Raw genomic sequence first — 7,578 nt, forward strand, 5'->3', positions numbered from 1 at the left:
TTAATTTATTAATTGGATGGTCTGAGGTAACTATTTTCCTGTGAAAATTGGACATGCATATCTAAATATCTTTCTAGAATTAAGGATCTTGGAATGTATTTGTAGCAGATCCTACAACATAGCTCTCTGATTTATTATTTCACTCCAGATTGATAGTCACATGACACAATGTCCTCACCCAGTCACTTTGAGAGCGGAGATGTGATACTCTGTTATCTGAAATTTCTACAATGCAAAAGTCCAAATTAATAAATATACTCTGCAGATATGTCATCTCTCAGTCCGAATTTCACTGAAAAACTTCATGTATGAGGGAAATAACCTTGTAAATAAAGACTATTCAATTTCTTCTTTATGGGTAAACTAAATGAGTATTTTAGTTCCAGAAAATTAAGCTTGATTCTTGCATGAAATTCCCATAATCACATCTGAAATGTTCCATTAATATATTTTGTTCCTATTAAATAAGGGGCCCAAATTTTCATCAGTTCTTCTTTGGTAGGTGTTTTGAAAGGGTGTAATTAGATTGTCTCTTCTTACTCCTTACAGTCAAATTGTAGTTTTGCTAACCATCTTCACCTGTTTATTCTTGTCAATATAAAGATCATATTAATAATTCTATTAATGATTAGTAATGCCATTAATAACATGAGAGTTGCATCTACTCTTCCACATTCTCAACCATCCTTGGATTTCAGTTTGCAGAACATAAGCAATATTTGCGCAGTAGGATTGAAGTGTGTCCAGGCACCAGTATAGGTCACATAGTCCATAAAATGCCAATTTTATTTACTGGGGACATAGATCCATAGTAAAGTGCACTGGAATAGCAGCCTACGGGGGTACGGGTGGGGGATATGGTATGGAAGATGGAAACGCGGGTGGAAGGAGGATAAATTTGGTGATGGGAATTCCCCCTGATTTAATGTTAATATGTACCTGAACTATTACTGTGAAAGATATGTAAGCCAATATGGTCAAAATAAAGTAAAAATAAAGCAATGGATGTATTCACAGTCATTGCTCAAGAAAGAAAATAAGTAATGATATACTATCAAATGATAGCTTACTCAAAAATGACATGAGAATATTTATATATATAAAACAAAAATATATATTATGTTATATTATATTATACTTATAGGTACTTGAATGTACTTATCATAGTTGGAAAGAATCTGTGCAAATTTGCATCAAAACATTTACAAATAATATTTTTCTTTGAAACTGAACTGCAGTCATGTTTGTACTCACGGTGCTTAAAGATATTTAAAAACATAAATAATATTGACTATTTAAGTCACAATATCAGTAAATATATTGATTAAAATTTTAAAAAAGAAATGCACACTGGTGAAGATTATGGCACATTGCTTCACGAAAACTCATCTTGACAAATTACAATCAATGCCTTATAAACAATAAAGTAATTAAAATTTTATAGCAATAAATCTATAAAAAAATCCTGTCTGAAAGGGTCTACATGGCTTGGTTTCAGCTATGGCCTATACTCTCTTAGGCCTTTTGATCTTGCACTGATTTGTATCTGACTGGAGGTTTCCTCCAATGCAAACTGTTTACTGCTTGAGAAAGGGCATGAGATAGGCACCTGAATGAGTCAAGAAGGTTTTGCTGTTTCTTCAGCTCACGGACAAAGGGAGTGTTCCCTGAGCACTGCTAGGCTTCTGCCTGAGTACTGCACCAGCCGATGCCCACCTGAGCATGGCTGCACAGCGTGAAGTCTGGAAGCACAAAGACAGTGATGTTCTCTGGCTGCAGCCAGGCTGCTTTCAGAGGCTGCTCGGGATTAGTGAGACTGAAAGCATGTCCCAGAGCAAGCAGGGGTTCAGAGAAAGGATCCCAGCACTTAGCCTGGGCAGGCAGGAGGGCCTAGAGGGAAGAGTTGACTGCCTGGCTGGGGGCGAGGGGAGGTGTACACAGTCCTGAATGTGCTCAGAGCCAGGCTGAATCCTTCCTCTGTGCTCAACACCAGTCCGAGGACTATGCCTTGGTCCCTCTCGGGTGCTGGAAGATCCTTGCAAGGAGAGCAAGCAGTCTGAGAGCTGGATCAACTCTCAAGAGGAGGCCACAGGTATACTCCCAGCTTGTAAGTTGCCCAGGAGGCACCAACTGCCTGTAGCATCACATCACCAGGGGCAACAGAACCCAACAAACCCAATGGACTGTGATATCCCTTGCATCAGGACACCCCCTACCTGCACCCATAGGCATAGGGAGGGCTCTGTTCTCATTATTGGGACAAAGCTTCAAGCACCAATCCTCAAAGAAGCGCACCCTCACCCCTACAGACTGCAGGGTAGTCAGGCTCTGAGAGCTCGCCCTCAGGGGTGGGCCTAGAGGCTCTTTTCACCACCAAGGCTGCCTTGGCAGAAAGAAAGCACCTCCAAATTCAGGGAGGACTTTAAGAGCCTTCCTTCACTTTCAGCTTTTTACCATTCCTGGGGGCTGAAAGGCCAATCACACAGTGCCTGAGATAAAGAAGAAGATGAAGAAGAAGAAGAAGAAGATGAAGAAGAAGAAGAAGAAGAAGAAGAAGAAGAAGAAGTAGTGGAGGAGGAGGATGTGGAGGAGGAAGAGGAAGAGGAGGAGGAGAAAGTGAAAAAAAAGGAAGAGGAAGAAGGAAGAGGAAGACGGAGGAGGAGTTGAAGGAGGAGAAGGAGAAGGAGGAGGAGGAGGAAGAGGAGGAGGAAGTGGAGGAGAGAAGGAGGATGAGGAGAAATAATGAGGAATTCTACCCCAGAGGCAGGCAGGGTGGTAAAGAATAACATCTAGATGATGAAAATTCGGAAGAATTTTACCAGTTTCTAAAAGAGATTAAATCACATGTGAATAAGCAACCTGAATATTGTCAGAATATTGAACTACTTTCTTCAATCAACTACTCTTCTCAGCTTCTTCTTTACCACATAAATATAAAATTCATTGGAGAACAGTTTGTTCATGCTATGTGATGTGGCTACAAGATAGATGGATGAGACAGCCAAGATCCTAGGATCTCCAGTATTTCCACCAACTTAAACTCCTGGAGGGAAAGATAAAAGTGACTTGTTGTGAGAGTGTACATGTCCTAGCCATAGAAAATAGAAAGGGATCAAAGAATGAAAGACCTCTCTGCTGAGAAATAGGGTTTGGCTCAAAAGAAGAAAGTGATTGTTTTTTTATAACACTATAGTATACAATCTTATTCATGAAGCCTTTCTTCAGTAAAGTTTACCATCACCAACCACTATTGGTTTGAAAATGGAAAACCATTACACCAGACTATCCAACTTTATATACATATAAATATTCTATTTTATTTTACCTTATTTACACTTTTATTTCATAAAAAGGACATTTTATCACTGAACCTGGGTCAGTTTTTCAACTTTGACCCATGGATTTATCCCCAGTGTATTCTGATATAAGTGCGTGAGTATATGTGTTTGCCATACCAATGTCTGTCCAATGTCCTCTGGGATATATATGTCTACTTCATGGTATTGACTTAACATAAGTGCTCATTACCATTACACTTTGCTTTCTAGACTTAAATACTATGATTTTTTCCTTGAAAGGCCCTATACACAAATCTAATCCATGAAGCCTCTCTTTATATTCTATCCTTCACAAGCATGACTGGGCTAGAAAATGGAAAACCTTTATATCAGACTTCCCAACTTTACTTATTTTATCTTAGCATTTAAGCACTCTGTTCTTTTTCATATGGGTCAGCTTTTTGACTGTAACCCATGGGTCAATCCTTAGTGTCTGATGATATATGTGCATGAGCATGCAGACCTGTCATACCTATGCCTGCTAATGTACAGTATCAATAAACAGAATGCTTATGTTGTATACTGTCCTTCCCACCTTTGATCACCACCTTACAAGCTCGTTTCTAGTTCTTCACTTCTTCACTCCCACCTACTATTACCACCAATTAACCTTTTTACCCTCAGTTCTTGGCTGCTCATAAAGCAAATTATCCCCACTCCAGCCAGCTGCCAACCAGCACCCAAAGTAAAAAGATAGACTCTCAGCTAGAGAAGAAACCAATACTCTGTAGCTATTGATCTAATCTCTGTGGCCAGCCTTTTCTCTACTTTCCTTCACTGTGGACTTTTGCTTGCTACCAGACTCGGTTTCTGAGAAGTCCCCCACTTGAGGGCATTTCCTGACATGGGACTGCTGGGAGCCAATAATACCTTGTGGCATTGTTCCTCTTTTGCATAGGCACATTAAAATGGGAAAACATTACATATGCAAATAAGTTCTTATCTAATAGAGATAGGAACACACTCATTTTGTAATGCAGTGGGGCCTTACACCCTAAATATTGCCAAAATATCCATTAACCCTGAACCATGGATACTGTCTACAGAAACAACCACAGTTGTCTATAACATCACCAGGAAGCTAACCTCTGTCAGGGAATACCCTACCCTGCCCTGGCATCGGTTTACTTCAAGAAGTAAACCAGAAGTTAACACTCAGATAACCTAGCAACAGCAACAACCTGAGTAATGGGCAAGATTCTCTGCATTGCCCAGTAATGTAAACTAGAGGATGCTCCACATCACCCTGACTTCTATGTAGGATATTCACAGAAACCAGGATCTGTAACGACAGAAACTTGACACCGACAACATCGATTGTGTGAAAAAATTTAACTGAGACCACAGAGAATAAATGACTCAGGGGTAGGACAACATTTGTTGTCATAATTGCCATGCTGGACATGATGCATACTGAGTAGAAGGTGGACATATAATGCTTTGTGAGCCGAATCGGTGCACAGTGCTGGCAGATGGTGCAGAGACATGCAGTGTGTCTTCGTGTACCAAGCTCTTCTAGAGCATTATTTCTGTTAAGGTACAGAACTGGAAGCGACCTCTCCAGAACCACATCTACAGAAAATCTACAAGATCCCAGGGACCAGCAACAATGGGTTAGGAGTTCAAGAAATTATCATCTATCAAAATTCAGAATGACAAGATGCGGACTAGACTCCTCTCAGCCAATATGAAGAAGAACTGTTTTACAGATAATTCCATAGGAGTTCAACAGAGTGATCATTCCAGTCAAGTGGGTGAGTATAACACAGACTATGTGAATGCTTCCTTCATTGATGATTACCGCCAGAAGGATTTCAGCATCATCAGCCAGGACTCTCTTCTCCACAACATTGAAGACTTCTGGAAAATGACCTGGAAATGGAAAGCCTGCTCATTGTTATGCTAATGGACTGAAGGAGAGAGGCCAGAAGTGTGCTCAGTACTGGCCCTCAGAGAGACTGTTGTCCTTTGAAGACATCACAGTGGAGCTGAAGAAGAGGATTGTGAAAGCTCCTCTGCCAGAGACCTCCTTGTCACCAACACTAGGGAGAGTAAGAGCCAGCAGATCCAACAGTTCCACTTCCACGGCTGGCCTGAAGAGGGCATCCCAGTGCTGAAAAGGGCATGATTAGCATCATTGCAGAGGTGCAGAAGCAGCAGCAGCAGTCAGGGAACCACACCATCACTGTGCACTGCAGCACTGGGGCAAGATGGAAGGGGACCTGCTGTGCTCTAAGCACTGTTCTGGAGTGGGTGAGAGCAGAGGGGAGGATGGGGAGATGTCTTCCTGAAAGTCAAGAACCTATGGCTACAGAGGTCACACATGAATCAGACACTAGAACAATATGAATTCTGCTACAAGGGGATTCAGGAATAAATTGACGCATTCTCAGATTATGCCAACTTAAGTAAAATGCCATGAGGAGCAGGTGGGAGGGGACAATGTGGGGGAAGCTCCTCCTTAGCCTGCAGCTTCCGCCTCTTCTGCCTGGGCTAGGAGCTCCCTTGCAGGGACTGTAACTGGCAGCCCTTCCGGCTGTTCACCTCCAATGCATTCACCTGCCCATGGGCGTCTGGACTACAGGATGAAGGACCGGCTAGAGCAGCTCAAGGCCTAGATGACGTAGGATGAGGATGCCTTGGCGTCGAGATCATCATTGACAACACGGCTTTCATGGACGTATTCTTTGCAGAGATCAAGGAAACCCGGCTCAACATTGATCAAATATCAGCACATGTGGAAGAGGCCAAAAAGCTCTACAGTGGCATTCTGTCTGAGCCCATTCCAGAGCCCCAAACCAAGGATGATCTGGGGTAGCTCACAGCGGAAATCAAAAAAAGGGCCATCAAGGTCCATAAAAAGCTGAAGAGCCTTGAGGGCCAAATTGAAGAGGAAGTGACCTGCTTGTTCACAAATCTACGCATGCAGAAATCCCAGCTCTCAGTCCTGTCCTGGAAGTTTGTGGAGGTGATGACCAAATACAACTAAGCCCAAGTGGACTTCTATGAGCGCAGCAAAGAGCGACTCCAGTGGCAACTCGAGATCACTGGCAAGAAAACCACTGATGAGGAGCAGGAGATGTTGGAGAATGGAAACCCAACCATCTTCTCTGCTGGGTTCATTGCCTCTGAGATTTCCAAGCATGCCCTCAGTGAGTGCAAGAGCTGGCACAGCATAGCTGGAGAGCAGCATCAAGGAGCTTCATAACATGTTTATGGACATCGCCATGCTGGTGGAGAACCAGGGTGAGATGTTAGCTAACGAAGTAGAATGTCATGCCCACAGTGGACCACTCGGAGAAGGCACAAGATGAAACTAAGCAAGACATGAAGTACAAGGGTCAGGCTCATAAGAAAGTGATAATTATCTTTGTGGTAGTAGGTAGGTGTGCTGCTGGCATTTCAGCATTGATTATTGGACATTTCTGCATGAGGCAGCCAAGAAGACCTTAACGAACATAATCTCTTAAGGGTGCAGAACTGGTAAGCTGTCTATATCCAATAAACTAAACGTAGGGACGATTCCTGCCATCTATTTGGGCACAGGGAACCATTATAAAAGACTGCTGCCTTGCTCCCTGCCTGCTTTTTGGGTTGAGCCAGAGGGGGATGGCAGCTCTGTTTTGCTCTGCAGCCACGCACATCTTCTAACCCCTGAACCCTACCACAACACATCGTAATAACCACACTAATTGACCTCCAATTACTCGAGTCTAAATTAGACTGTAGCCAGCCACCATGCACTGACAAGACATTCAGGCTCAGAGCGCAGAACAGAGTGCACCATGGGAACCTGGGCGCCCAAAACTGACTATGGCCACACCCCGAGGTCTCACCTAGCAGAGGCTCCCTTGTTTGACACCTAAAATCTTTGCCCCATACCCCTGCCATTTTATCCACCCTGCTGTCCGCACCCTAGTCAAGAGGGACAACCACATATTGGGACAGCTTTCTCTTTGTATGATGATGCCAGGTTTTACAGAGGGGTGCAGTGAGGAGGAACAGCTTCTTAGCCTGGCAATCTTCTTGGCCTTTAAGCCACAGTCTGTAGCTCTTTAGTTTGTCCCTGGATCGTTTGTCTGCCCCTGGCCCTGCTACCCCCAAAGTTGAATGGAACTGAGAGGGAACAGGTGAAAAGGAAACACAGCATGCTGCGATGCCAGTGTGTGGTTGACCCCAGCATGAGCCACCGATAGTCCAGTCCCTGCCTGATACCTGGTGAAGAAGGCATTTTGAGGTC

General features: G+C 43.3%; 2 pseudogenes; both read left to right on the plus strand.

Moving 5' to 3' along the window:
• LOC126004498 (receptor-type tyrosine-protein phosphatase alpha-like) overlaps positions 1-5,760 on the plus strand; it is a 36,911-nt pseudogene extending 31,151 nt beyond the window's left edge.
• Positions 5,761-5,923: 163 nt separating this feature from the next.
• Positions 5,924-6,791, plus strand: LOC126004499 (syntaxin-3-like; annotated as a pseudogene).
• The last annotated feature ends 787 nt before the right edge of the window (positions 6,792-7,578 follow it).

This window comes from Suncus etruscus, chromosome 3 (assembly GCF_024139225.1).
Source record: "Suncus etruscus isolate mSunEtr1 chromosome 3, mSunEtr1.pri.cur, whole genome shotgun sequence".
Lineage (NCBI taxonomy): Eukaryota > Metazoa > Chordata > Mammalia > Eulipotyphla > Soricidae > Suncus > Suncus etruscus.